The 15,755-nt window shown below is 38.1% G+C and overlaps 1 pseudogene; it reads left to right on the top strand.

Annotated features, from left to right (window-relative positions):
* The first annotated feature begins 9,676 nt into the window (after positions 1-9,676).
* Positions 9,677-14,575, top strand: LOC138898423 (germin-like protein subfamily 1 member 17; annotated as a pseudogene).
* The last annotated feature ends 1,180 nt before the right edge of the window (positions 14,576-15,755 follow it).

The following is a 15,755-nucleotide window of genomic DNA, read 5'->3' as shown; positions in this document are numbered from 1 at the left end:
TCGTGTTCTAGCTTGCATAGTCACCTAGTCTTCCTTGTATGAGTACATCAGAGAGTGTCAGTATGATGATCCTCATTTGCTTGTCCATAAGGACACGGTGTGGCATGGTGGTGCCAAGTAAGTTATTGTTGGAGATGATGGGGTTTTGAGGATGCAAGGTAGTATTTGTGTGTCCAATGTGGATGGGCTTCATGAGTTGATTCTTGAGGAGCCCACAGTTCTCGATATTCTATTCATCTGGGTGCTGCCAAGATGTATCAAGATTTGCGGCAACATTATTGGTGGAGGAGGATGAAGAAGGATAAAGTTGCATATGTAGCTCGGTGTCTAAATTTTCAACAAGTAAAGTACGATCATCATAGGCCTGGTGGTTTGCTTCAGAGGTTAAATATTCCTGAGTGGAAGTGGGAGCGTATCACTATGGATTTTGTTGTTGGACTCCCACGGACTCAGAGGAAGTTTAATGCGATTTGGGTCACTGTGGACAGGTTGACCAAGTCGACACATTTTATTTCAGTGGAAGTCACCTATTATTCAGAGCGGTTAGCTGAGATCTACAATCGCGAGATTATCCATCTTCATGGTGTGCCTGTGTCTATCATTTATGATCGAGGTATGCAGTTCTCCTCGCACTTCTGGAGGGCCGTACAACATGCGTTAGGCATGCGGGTTGCGTTAAGCACATCATTTCATCCCAGACGGTCGGACAGTCCAAGCGCACTATTCAGATATTGGAGGATATGCTTCGCACTTGCGTTATGGACTTCGGGGGTTCTAAGGATCAATTCTTGCCGCTTATAGCTACCAGTATAGCATTCAGATAGCTCATTATGAGGCATTGTACGGGAGGTGGTGCCTTCTCTAGTGGGTTAGTTTGAGCCCAGGGAGGCTCGGTTGTTAGGTACAGATTTGGTCCTGGATGCCTTGGATAAGGTCAAGATTATTTAGGATCAACTTCGCACAGCTCGGTCCAAATAGAAGAATTATGATGACCGTAGAGTTCGTGATGTTGAATTCATGGTTGGAGAGAGGGTATTGCTATGGGTTTCACCCATGAAGGGTGTGATGAGGTTCGGAAAGAAGGGCAAGTTGACCCCTAGGTATATCGGACCTTTTGAGATTTTTGAGAGAGTGGGTGAGGTGGCCTAGAGGCTCGCATTGCCACCTAGTTTATCAGCAGCCCATTCGATTTTCCATGTATCTATGCTCTGGAAGTATCATAGTGATCCGTCCATGAGTTAGATTTCAGCTCAGTCCAATTGGACAACGATTTGACTTATGAGGAGGAGCCGGTGGCTATTCTAGATTGACAAGTTTGGTAGTTGAGGTCTAAGACTTATCGTTCAGTTCGAGTGCAGCGAAAGGGTCAGCCGATCGAGGAAACCACGTGGGAGTTTGAGTCGGACATGTAGAGTAGATATCCACACCTTTTCACCAGTCCATCTACTTTTCTATGTCCGTTTGAGAACGAACGTTTGTTTTAAGGTAGAGAATGTGATGACCCGGTAGGTCATCTATAGTTTTACCTTTCATTTCTATGATCTGATACCTCGAATAGCTCTGTTTAGCCTTCCTCAATTTGCGCTCGTAGTCCGTGTCTTTTTGTGGACGGCTTTCTTGTAAAAAATTGATGAAAATGTGAAATTATGCTTTAGAACTCATTTGAGTTGACTTTGGTCAACGTTATGGGTAAACATACCCGAATCAATGTTTTGACGGTCCTTGTGGGTCCGTATCATTATTTGGGACTTGGACGTATGACGTAATAGAATACGAAAGTCCCTATCTTGATCTATCGTAATTTGTTGAAAACTAGAAGTTTAAAGGTTTAAAGAATTCCTAAGTTTGACATTATGTTGACTTTGTTGCTACCGGGTTCAGATTAAGGCTCCGAAACTTGGTATAAGTTCGTTTCAATATTTATGACTTGTCTGCAAAACTTGGTACAAAACAGAGTTGATTTGACGTAATTAAGATGTCCGATTGAAAAATTGAAAGTTCTTAAGTTTCTTTGAAATTGTACTTGTTTTGGTGTCTGATTCGTAGTTCTAGGTCTTATTTGATATTTTGATAGTGCGAGCAAGTTCGTATGATGTTATTACACTTGTGTGTATGTTTGGTTTGGAGGCTGAGGGGCTCAGGTGAGTGTAGGATATGCTACACAGTGGTTTTTGACTTAGAGGAATAGCTGATGCTTCTTGCTTCTAGTGTTACCTGCAGATCTCGCAATTGCGAGGTCTGGCTCGCAAATCCGAGCCTCACTTTTGCGAAGGGTACTTTGAATTTGCGAGCATGGGTTGGCTGGACAGGAATCACAATTGCAAGGAAAATGTTCACATTTGCGGACTTGACAGTGATCGCAATTGCGATCCAAGAGTCGCAATTGCGACTCAGCTGTTCTCGAGCAGGCTTCGTATTTTCAAAGTAAAAGTGCGCAATTGCGAACAAATTGTCGCATTTGCGACGAAGACAAGGTCAGTGATTTAGTCGAATTTGCGAAGGGTTGATCGCTTTTGCGATCATCGCAATATTGAACTATGTGTCGCAATTGTGTTACTACAGCTGGGTAAAAGAGGAGAAAACGGGATTAGCTAATTTATTTCAAACTCTCAACGCTAAACACCCAACATGAGATTAATTTCCAAAAGGTTTTCTTCCTAAATAAATTGGTACGTGACTTTAATCTATTTCTTTTCAATTACCCATTACATTTCATAAGTTTTCAATATCAATCTAGGATTTTCATGATAGAAATTAGAGATTTGGGTAGAATTAGAGATTTTTTTAAATTTGGAATTTAGACCTCGAATTGAGGTCGAATTTCGAAACAAATTACATAACCGGGCTGGGGGGGGGGAGGTGAATGGGTATTCGGGTTATGGTCCGAATTTTGATTTTGACCAAGCGGTCCCGGGGTTGATTTTTTGTTGACTTTTTTTATTAATGATCTAAATTGAATCTCTTTCATTCGTGGGTAGTTTCTAAGGCTTATTTTGATCATTTGGTTAATAATTTGCTAGATTTGGTTGGTTTGGAGGCTTGTTCGAAAGGCTAGGTCATGGTTGAACTTTGAGTTGATTGCGGAGTGAGGTTAGTATTGGGTCTAACCTTAATTTGAGAGAATTAGGGACCCTTGGATTACATGTTATGTGAATTATGTGTGAAATGACGTATATGCGAGGTGACGAGTGTATATGCATCATTACATTACTTGCTTCCCTACTTTCATTGCTTCATAGTATATCTTGTTTCATGCCTTAATTGCTACATGCTTATTTGATTTCCATGCCATAATTGCTACTTGCCATTTAGTATTTCTTATATTAAATTGTCCATCCCCCTCATAATTCCATGCTTATTTACTACTTGTCTCTATTTGCTTCCCTTACATATCTAAATTGTCATATGCCTTGTTTACCTTAGAGTTTCATATTAATTGTTGCCTTCATTGATGAAATTTCACTTGAGTGCAATGTTAAATGGTATATACCGTTAAGTTGGTAAAGCTAAGACATCCAAGTAGCCCGATTCTCTTCGGTTATCATATTATTCTCTATTACCGTGCATTTGTTCTCTTGACATATGATTTTTCGTAAATCTTGATTATTGAGTTATTATTGTTAATTGAACTTTTTTGGGGAGCGGGTTGCACGCCGCAACAAAAATTAAAAGGAAATGAATTGAAAAGGCATATTAAGGATGGACTATGATGTTGACAGATAATTATATTGTGGGATCGGGTTGCGCGCAACAACAGATTGTTTAAAGTTTATATTGTGAGATAGGGTTGCACGCCGCAACATGTTGATAGAAGTTATAATTGTTGTGATTGTTGAATTGGCCTCGGTTGTTGAGATGAGTTATATGACTGATTATTTGGGACTCTCTGCTAGTTGATTTTGAGTTCGTTGATATGAGTTACCTGCTTTACTTCTATTCCTGTCTTTCTCTTATTATTATTATTATTATTATTATTATTATTATTATTATTATTATTATTATTATTGCGTACAGTTTAATGTAAGTGACCCGCCTCAGTCTCGTCACTACTTCGGCGAGGTTAGGCTCGACACCTGCATAGTATATTGGGTCGGTTGTAACCATACTACACTTTGTACTTCTTGTGCAGATACCAGAATTGGTCCCAGCAGCGTACCATTGACTTGCTCAGATCCAACTACCCAGAGGAGACTTGGGGTATAGCTGCACGGCGTCCGCGACTCTGAAATCCCTTTCTATTTCCTTTAGCTGTTTATTTGATTCAGACTGGTATGTTTATTTCAGACCATTATTTGTAGCATCTTAGATGCTCATGTATTCGTTACACCAGTTCTGGGGTTTGTATTTGGATTTCGTCACTTATTAGTTATTTACTTTATTTCAGACTATTCAGTTTCTATATTGTCATCGTAATTGAAGTTTGTTAAAAATGGTTAATAATTACATCTAACGTTGGCTTGCCTAGCAAGTGAAATATTAGGCGCCGTGACATCTAGATTTTACACCGCCTAATCGGGATTTGCCTAAACTCAGTTGAACTCTAACCCACCATCGGCAAGGTTGTTTCAAAAATCCACTTCCAACTCTAAAATTGTTTATACCCTTGTGAGTGCATATTGGGTTTAGTGATACACACTTTAGTTTAATTGTTAAGGTTAAGTTATTTAATTTATTAATATAAATATCGACTGCGAGTAAATTTTTATCATTTTAATTTGGTGCGAATCTAGAATGGGCTAAAGATGATTAATATTAATGATCTATGTTATCTATCATAAGTCAAATTAATGATGCAATAATTGAGTTAATTTCACTTATAATCATTGAACTTTACCCATAGTAAAGTAAAATCACAATATTATTTTATGACATAAATATAACTGGATTTTACCCATTATAACTGTAAAGTCAAACTTTACCCTTTATAATAGTTAAATCGTAAAACTATTTTGTCCCATTAAAATAACTAAACTTTATCCATTATAATAGACAAGTCACTAAAATTTATCTACTATAACGACAACCTACACATGAAGGTGATTTTACAGTTATATTGGGTAAAAGTTTATGACTTTATTATTACAGTATATAAAATTTTGTAATTTTAATATTATAGTGAGTAAAGTTCAGTTACTTGAACGTAATAGTTTTATGACTTTACTGTTCTAGTGGTAAAGTTAAGTTACTTTAATATGACAAACAAATAATTTTATGACTTTGCTGTTGTAGTGAATTAATCTAGTGATCACACGTAAAATTAACTCGTCAATAATATTGCTATGATTGGATGAGAATCCGCTCCATTTCCATGTCTCTCCATTTCTCCAAGTTCCTATTTGGATGAGAGTCATATGTCATAGTTAAAAATTGAAGGTTGAGATTTAATTACCAAAGCAAGGTCTTAACCATGATTAGGATAACAAATATTTACTTTATTTGTTCTCTAAATTTTCTGTAATCCCATGATTCTAGCTAAAATTTGTGATGACCCAAAAATATCATCTTTAATTTAAACATTCATTTCTGTGTTCTATGAAGATGTTGATAGCTTACCTGCTATGTGTTACGTCTCACCTGAATAGTTGATGTTAATAGAGTTCCTTTTCTAGTAATATATTGCTTATGATGCCACTGTCAGTATTGTTTTCATGTTGTGTTACATTGATTCGATTATGTATGTGTTGTTAGGATTGGTTTCTGGGATTCTCTGGCAGGTGGATAGGATCATTTACAAAGGAAACTCTGGTGAAGGTTTTGGAAATTTTGGGAGTTAGTAAAAATTCGGAAAATTGAAAAGGGTGAAAGAAGAGATAAGTTATGTTATGTGTTTGGGGGCAGACACTACTTCTCATTTGAGGACTATTAATATTATGGATACCAATTGGATATGATAACAAGTGTACAAGGTATATTATAAGTGATGTGAGGTCTAAGGAGAGGCCTAAGTCTAAGTCTAGTTGGAAAATTTCATAATAGACTAAAGTTTCAAATGGGTACGCACAAGATCAAAATTTGAACGATCATATATAACTATATATAAGGAGTTATGTGATAATATACCTATAAAATAAAAGGTCTTCGAGTCTAGTTTCTAACACTTCAAACCGTTCGTTATTTGGACACTCATACAAGAAATGACCAAATTACCAAAGGTTGGAAAAATGCGATTTTGCGACCAATTCTACGATCGCAGAATAGTTATGCGATCGCGAAACTGCTTCTGCGACCGCAAACTGGTCACAAAATAGACCAGAACAGTCCAGTTCTATGCACTGATTTTTGCGACCATTGTGCGGCCCGCATACCCATTTTGCGGTCCATTATGCGACTGCAGACCCGATTTAGGAGGGTTAATTTTCCTATTTTCATAACCCGACCCCAATTTGATAAATAGGTTATGGGGCTTCTTTTGGGACAATTATCTAATGATTTTAGAGAGAAGTGAGAGTGTTTTAGAGAGAGGAAGAAGCACAAGTGCTTTGTTCATCAAAAATCTTGTTCAAGCTTTGAAATCCAACAACTAATTATCACAAGATCTTCACCCAAGAGGTAAGGTTCTAGCCCCTATTCTTCAATTTCGAGTTTGGGTAAAGATGGGTGATTGTGAGTATGATTCTTGCATGTGAGAGTATTAATTATACATGCTTGTACCAATAAGGTTATGGGAAGATTGTTGAGTTCAAATGAGTAAAGATTGGATTGAAAATGGTAGAAATCTTCAAACAGAACTTTAATTGAGGATTTGAAAGCCAACCCGATGTCAGAATTCTATAATTTTTGTATGGTTGAACTCGTATCGGAACGGGTGATCAGATTTCGCGAGTTTTTTCGGGATACGAGACATGGGTCCCACTGTTGATTTTTAAAATAAATTTCAAATTTTTATCCTAAAAGTTTTTTAATTCATAGAATTAATTCCTACGATTTGTATTGAGTATATTGAATTGTTTATAACTAGATTTGAGGATTTTGGACACGAATTTGCGAGGCAAGGGTTTATTGAATTCTTGAATTTGGTTGCAAAGCGAGGTAAGTGTCGTGGTTAACCTTGACTTGAGGGAATAGAACCCTTAAATTATTTGTTATGTGAAATGCGTATGAATGACGTATAGGCGAGGTGACGAGTGTCTATACGTCGTCAAATTAATTATTTGCATAATTACTTGAAAAATTATAAATTATTTTAAATTATGAATTAATTATTATATTAATTATTTCTCTCGTGTTCTTTACTCAATTTCATGCCTTGAATCCATGCTATAATTGCTACATGCTTATTTGATTTATGTGACATAATTTCCACTTGATGTTTAGCATACTAAATATTAAAATGCTTATTACATCCTTAATTTCCACAATGAATTGCTACTTGTCATCACTTATTTATAATAAATCATAATTATTGTATACTTGTTGTCTTATAATTTCATATTAATTGTTTCATTTATTGGAGTAATTTCTTTTATAAGAATTGGTAAATGAAAATATTGGAGGAGTGGGTTGCACGCCGCAACGAAAATAAAATTGAATATATTGGAGGAGCGGGTTGCACGCCGCAACAGAATTAATTGAAATGAATATACTGGAGGAACGGGTTACACGCCACAACAGAATTGATTGGAATGAATATATTGGAGGAGCGGGTTACACGTTGCAACAAAATTGATTGAAAAGATATATCGGGATCAGGTTGTACGCCGCAACGGAAATTAATTGAAATAATAATTGGTTATAACTGCTGAGTTGGCTTCAACTATTAAAAAAGAGTTACCAGATTTATTTCTATTATTGTTGGTATTACTATTATTGCGTACAGGTTAATGTAAGTGACCTTCCTTAGCCTCGTCACTACTTCGTTGAGGTTAGGCTCGACACTTACATGTACATGGGGTCGGTTGTACTGATACTACATTCTGCACTTCTTGTGCAGATTTCGGAGTTGGTCCCAGCGGCGTTCCATAGACTTGCTCGGATTTCAGCTACCTAGAGGAGACTTGAGGTATAACTGCATAACGTCCGCAGTTCTGAAGTCCCTGTCTACTCTACTTTAGCTGTGTGTTTGCTTTCAGACAACTTTATTTTATTCAGACCTTTATTTATATTATTCTAGAAGATCGTGCACTTGTGACTCCAGTTCTTGGATGGTATTTAGACACCGCTATTATTATGGATTATTCGCTTGATTTCAGACTTTATTTCAGCATTTGTTTCTTTGTTATTAATAAATTTAAAATAGTTTTAAAATGGCTAATATTATTCTAACGTTGGCTTGCCTAGCAAGTGAAATATTAGGCGCCATCACGGTCCCGAAGGTGGAAATTTTAGGTCGTGACAATTTGGTATCAGAGCACTAGGTTACATAGGTCTCACGAGTCACGAGCACACTTAGTAGAGTCTGAAGGATCGGTATGGAGACGTCTGCACTTATCTTTCAGAGGCTATGAAGTTTAGGAATAATACCACTTCTTTCTTATCCTGTCGTGCGAATTTATTCTATCATCGATGATTGAACCATTCTATTCTTATTCTCTCGCAGATGGCGAGGACATGTAATACATCTACCGATGGATAGGGACCAGAGCCCCCAGTTGAAACTATGGCTAGGGGTAGAGGTTGAGGCCGAGGTCGTGCTAGAGGCCGAGGCCGAGGAAGAGGTAGAGCTCAGTCTAGAGCTCAAGCAGCAGCACCTGTTATAGAACCTCAGGTGGATTTTCAGGAGGAGGTTCAAGTTCTGAATGTACTAGTTGGACCAGTTCAGATCCCGGAAGGATTCATAGCTATTCTAGTGCTTTATGATGCTCTAGTCCGATTAGTGAGTCTTATGGACGGCGCGGCCCAGAATAGTACATTTCCAATGGCACCAAACATCTCACACGCTGGGGGAGGAGAACAAACTCCCACTACTCCAGCTTCGGAGCAGATGGCTCCCCAAAATCAGGCTCCAGCAACCCCGCCAGTTGGGGTAGTTCAGCCAGTTATTGCGGCACAGACCGGTGATAGGCCAACCATTTCTTTTGAGGCCTTATTGAGACTGGATAAATTTACCAAGCTCTTTTTAATTCACTTCAGTGGTACACCTTCTGAGGACCCCCAGGATTATCTTGACCGTTGCCATGAAGTGTTACGGAACATGGGTATAGTTGAGACCAATGAGGTGATTTTGCTGTATTTTAGATGACGGGTTCTGCCAAGAGGTGGTGGAGAGATTATACATTGACCAGGCCGATTGGATTGCCTGCACTTACCTGGGAGTAGTTCTCGCAGCTATTTCTAGAGAAGTTCCTTCCTATCACACTGACAGAGGATTACCGCAAGCAATATGAGCGTCTACAGTAGGGCAATATGACTGTTACTTAGTATGAGTCCTGTTTTGTGGATTTAGCCCGTCATGATCTATTTTTACTACCTACCGAGTGAGAGAGAGTGAGGAGGTTTATTGAGAGACTCAGTCACCCTATCAGGCTTCAGATGGCCAAGGAGACCAGAAGTGAGATTTCCTTTCAGGCGGCTGCTAATGTCGCGAGTGTAGAGGTCTGATAAGAGGCCACGTGTGTTCGGTGGTTTTAGTGGTGCCTCGTCTGGAGGCAGGGGTAATTATGGTAGGGGTCATCCTCCCAGACCGTTTCATTCAGCACTTCAGGCATCTCCCAGTGCTTCAGGAAGTCACGGTCCTATTATGCCTTACTCTGGGCAGCCAACATTTAGTGCACATTCATCTCCTATCAACGCGCCACCACTCCAGAGTCACTACAACGGTTATCCGGCATGTTCGGGTCAGCTTCAGCTTCAGCAGCCACGACAGCAGGATGAGTGTTACGAGTGTGGGGACATTGGTCACATCAGGAGGTATTGCCCTTGGTTGTCGAGTAACAGATCTTGGCAGGATTCTCGTGCCATCATACCAGCACCGGTTGCTTCACCGCCTGCTCAGCCAGCTATAGGTAGGGGTCAGGCAGCTAGAGGTGGAGGTCAGACCATTAGAGGTAGAGGCAAGCCAGTTAGAGGCCGTCCCAGAGACGCATTTCAGAGTGGTGGGCCCCAACCCCGATTTTATGCTTTTCCAGCTAGGCATGAGGCCGATTCATCTGATGCTGTGATCAAAGGTATTATTCTAGTTTGCCATAGAGATGCTTCAGTTCTATTTTATCCAGGATCTACTTATTCCTATGTGTCCTCCTATTTTGCTTCATATTTGGTTGTGCCTCGTGATTCTATGAGTGCTTCTGTGTGTGTATCTACACTGGTGGGAGACTCTGTTGTAGTATACCATGTCTATCATTCATGTGTGGTTATTATTGGTAGTCTTGATACTGGTGTGGATCTTTAACTTCTTGATATGGTAGATTTTGATGTCATCTTGGGTTTGGATTGGCTGTCACCTTATCATGCTTTATTGGATTGTCATGCCAAGATGGTGACCCTAGCCATGTCGGGTTTACCTCGATTAGAGTGGAAAGGAACTCTTGGTCATTCTACCATCAGGGTTATTTCTTATATGAAGGCTCAACGTATGATTGAGAAGGGGTATCTAGCCTATTTGGCTTATATTCGCTTCACCCCAATATATGTGGATGGAGGTGTATCACAATACCACAATCCTAACACAAAACGGTTATGCCGCCTCACCCCAATATATGCGGGTGGAGGTGTATCACAATACCACAATCCCAAAACAAAGCGACTCTACCGCCTCACCCCAATATACGCAGGTGGAGGTGTATCACAATACCACAATCCCTACACAAAGCGGTCCTATCGCCTCACCCCAATATATACGGGTAGAGGTGTATTCCCAATCACAATAGCATATATAAACTCAAAGCAACATAGTTTGTCATTACATTTAACATCGTAATTACTCTTATCATTGGAATCCAGTGCGGATGTTCCTTCTATGGACTCAGTACGAGTTGTTCGTGAATTTCCAAAAGTATTTCCTACAAATTTGTCGGGGATGCCACCCGACAGAGATATTGACTTCTGTATTGATTTGGCTTCGGGTACTCAGCCCATTTCTATTCCACCATATCATATGGCCCCACTGGAGTTGAAAGAATTGAAGGAGCAATTACAAGACTTACTTGATCAGAGATTCATTAGACCTAGTGTCTCGCCTTGGGGTGCACTAGTGTTATTTGTAAAGAAGAAAGATGGTTCAATGCGGATGTGTATAAATTATCGATAGTTGAACAAGGCTACTATCAAGAACAAGTATCCATTGCCAAGAATCGATGATCTATTTGATCAACTTCGGGGTGCCAAGGTGCTTTTGAAGATTGACTTGAGGTTTGGCTATCATCAGTTAAATATTAGGGCATCTGATGTCCCTAAGATAGCTTTTCGGACCCGGTATGGGCATTATGAATTCTTAGTGATGTGTAGCTCGTCACTATATTCAGTTCTTTATTTTTTAATATTACTTACTGAGTTGGTTGTACTCATACTACACCCTGCACTTCATGTGCAGATCCAGGTATTCCCGGTCATAGCGGGTGTTAATTCTCTTGCACAATTGACTTTTTCGGAGATTCAGAGGTAGCTGCCGTGTTTCGCAGACCTTGCCTCTCCTTCCCTACCTTCTTATTTACTACATTTAGTCTCAAACTATTATGGACCGTATTTCCAGACTTATATTCATATTAGATGCTCATGTACTCAGTGACACCAGATTTTGGGAGTATTTATATTTGTACTTGTGAGATTTCTTCCGCTAAATTTAATCATCCTGTTTTCAAATTTAAAAAATATGTGATTTATTGAGATTGTCAGCTTGCCTAGTATTAAGATAGGTGTCATCACGATAGGTGAGATTTTGGATCGTGACAGAGGTTTACATGTGGATATTCTTTGATTTTGGTGACCTGATATAGCAACTGCGACCATGTATATAACTTCAATTCTGAATGAATACGTAAATTCACCATGCAGGGAGTTGTGAAATTGACTGTTGACCGTTGATTAGAGGTAGAACAGATCACTAGATTCTTGATTAATGGTTACTTCTTGATCAACTTGAACCTGCGTGCATTTTAAAATGAGAAATTACCTTGACTTTCCTTTTTTACAAATGGAAGCAAGAATATTAAAAATGACTAAGACGGAAAAAGGATGTTAAAAATTGACCAGATTGTGCTATAGGTACGTAGTATGATAAGCCAAAAGCAAACAAACTTGTTCCAAATTTAATGAAACTAGACTTTGCTATAACAATGAGCATGAGTTGGTTAATAACAACTTTAGTAGCCTATGATCAAGTTTTTGCTATAACATTGTTGCTTTCTTTTCGTTCCAAGCTTTTGCCTATGATCTCAACCCTTTACAAGACATATGTGTTGCAGTTAAAGACACTAACGCTTCTGGTAAATCATCCTTCTATTGTCAGGAAAGCTTTTTAAATAATATCTTCTTTTTCCTATTTTAAACAATACAGTATGTTATATTATAGTGTTATTAAAAGCTATATATCGCTTCGTCGCTTCATAGGCAAAGCCATGCACTTCAAAGAAATGTGTGCTTCAAATAATGACACACATAATAATCCCAAATGAGAATCAGTCGGAATTCTTCGAATCTCAAATTTGAGAAGTTGAACTAATGTCGAGATCATTATAAATTGCATGCTGAAATATTCTCATTGCAAATTGATTATATATAGTAGTAAATTCATATATGTTTGCTATTTATCCAAAAGTTCTTGAACCGAGGGTCTATCGGAAACAGCCTCTCTACCTCTCGAGGTAGGGATAAGGTCTGCATACACACTACCCTCCTCAGACCCCACATATGAAATTATACTGAGTTTATTGTTGTTTCTATTGTTGTATTTATCCAAAAGTTATGCACTTCATTAAATTAAAGAAGCACGTGCACAGAGGCAGACCCACGTATAAGGGTGAGGGGTTACCAGCACCCTGAAACTTTGAAGCCACATGGACCTTGTTGTTGTTGTTGTTTTTTTTTTTTTTTTTTGCTTTTTTGCTTTTAAGCACTATATATATAATTACTGTTACCTGTTAGGGACGACCCGACGAATTTTGTGGCCTAAAGCCAAACTTTAAGAGGGGCCTTAATTTATTTTTTTAAAAAAATTATTTATTTATTTGAAGTTCTTTTTTTGAGCTTTTCTTTGATACAAATTTATTAATAATTTTATGATAATCAATAACTCCTAATAAGTCTTTCTCAATTGACAATATAACTAATCCATTTAACCTTTCTTGAGACATTGTTGATGTTAGGTAAGATTTTATCAATTTTAATTTTAAAAACTTCTTTCCACTGAAGCAACGGTAACATGAGTTATTAACATTATTCCATAAGCAATATAAGCATTTGGAAAAGAATCAAATCTTTTTATTTGATTAAGTGTATCAATTAACTGTTATCTTCTAATTATATTATTTTTTTAATACTTTAAATTCCGAAAATAAATCTAAATCATCAATATCGAATTTATTATTATGCTTTAAGGAACATTCAAGATTAAGGAAATATTTTTTCAAATTTCCATCATTTAGTGATCTTAGTTTTTGACCGCTAAACAGAAATATGCTTCGAATTGCTCAAATATATTTTAAAGTGAAAAAATACCCTTATCTACTATGTATAAAAGTAATCAACTCTAAAGGACTCTTCAAAATATTTTAAGATTTCACTATCAACATTCTCATCAAATTGTTACTTCCTGTATATCGCACGTTTCTTACGAAATTCGGGTTTGATATCCATTTCAAGTGCAATTTCCTTGGCAGAAATCATAACAGTTGCAAATCCTTCTTCTCTATATTTGTTAAAAAAAGAAATCAAACTTTTTCACTTCACAATTTTTTTTAAAACTTATACATAACCTATTAGGTGTAACAAAAAATGGTGCCCCACAAATAATTGTTTTACTTGATTTATGGAAGGCCGTCCCCGTCAATTGTTTAGCTCTTAACATATGAATAATTTGCTAGCTTCATTTCATTAATTTGTGAAGTTTTCGTGAATGGAAAGATTTGCAAAGACCCAAAGCTAGCCACAGCAAATGATTTCTTTGCTTCAGGTCTAAACGTAAGTGGAAATATAGTTCGGGCTAAGTTTGGTTATTCTGTAACTGTTGTGGATGTAAACACAATGCCTGGACTCAACACTCTTGGTATTTCTTTCATTCGTGCTGACATTGAGCCACGTGGCCTTATTCCACTTCACACACACCAACGAGCTACTGAGCTCATAACTATATTGGAAGGAACTATTTATGCTGGATTTCTTCTACCTGATTCTCCAAGCATCTTTAAAAGTCGTCTCTTCTCGAAAATTTTGAATCCTGGCGACGCGTTTGTGATCCCACATGGGCTTTATACATTTCCAGTATAGCGTGGGAAGCAAAAATGCAACAGTACTCGCTTCTTTCAACTGTCAAAATCCTGGATTCGTCATGATTCCTAATTCAATCTTTGCTTCGGATCCACCTATTCTCGATTCTCGGTGCCACGACCCAAAATTCCAACATATCGTAATGATGCATATCTCGAATCTACGCAAGCCGATAATCTCAATAAACCAAAACTTCTCTTTAAGGTTGAAAATATAATATTTAAATACAATACAAAATTCCACAAATACTAATACGAACACTCCCCAAAACCTGGTGTCACTGAATACATGAACATCTAATATGAATACAAGTCTGAAAATATGGTCAATAAGAGTCTGAGACCAAATATAGTAAACAAGGAGATAGAGATGGAGAGACAAGGCCTGCGGAACACGGCAGCTACCTCGAAATCTCCTAAAAATCAACTGCGTGAAATGATCAACATCCGCTTTGTCCGGGAACACCTGAATCTGCACACGAAGTGCAGGGTGTAGTATAAGTACAACCAACTCAGCAAGTAACAATAATAACTAAGGAACTAAAGATAATGATGAACTACACAGTTATAGTTCAATTTCAGTAATTCCAGCAAAGAATAGACATGTTTTCAAATCTGGCACTTTAAGTCAAATCAATTTTATACAGTTCAAGTTCATGTAATCCGGATATAAAATCTTTCAGAGATTTCACAACAATGACAGATAGCATCCAAGTGCAACAACAAAGGCAAAGCAAGTATAGCCTCTCAGGCAATAATCACTTAACTCATCACAATAGCTCAATCACTCGGCTCTCAGCCCTCAACACTCACACTCAATGGGTACCCGCGCTCACTCGGGGTGTACAGACTCCAGAGGGGCTCCAACAGTCCAAGCGCTATAATCTGCACAGACAACTCACGTGCTACACGGACAACTCACGTACCATAATATAAATATCTGGATCCGCACGACCAACTCACGTGTTCCACGGCCAACTCACTTACTATAGTAGAATATATGGATCCGCACGGCCAACTCACATGCTGCACAACCAACTCACGTGTTGCACGACCAACTTACGTGCTATAGTATAATATAAGGATCCGCACGGACAACTCACATTCTATAATAATATATCTCACAATCAGGCCCTCGGCCTTGCTCAGCCATAAATCTCTCCAATCTCTCGGGCTCTTAGAAATCACGAAAATCAGCCCAAACAACAATGATATGATGAATCAATAATGAACAATAGAGACTGAGATAAAATAATCAAGTAAACTGTGACTGAGTACAAACAACAATTAAGCAAATAGTCCAACATGTACACGACCTCTGTGGGTCCCACAGTACCAACATATAGCCTAAACATTGTTTCTAGTCAAATTTTCACAACACATAGAGAGCACATAGCT

This window comes from Nicotiana tomentosiformis, chromosome 9 (assembly GCF_000390325.3).
Source record: "Nicotiana tomentosiformis chromosome 9, ASM39032v3, whole genome shotgun sequence".
Taxonomy (NCBI): domain Eukaryota; kingdom Viridiplantae; phylum Streptophyta; class Magnoliopsida; order Solanales; family Solanaceae; genus Nicotiana; species Nicotiana tomentosiformis.
This window is presented reverse-complemented; position numbering and strand designations above follow the sequence as displayed.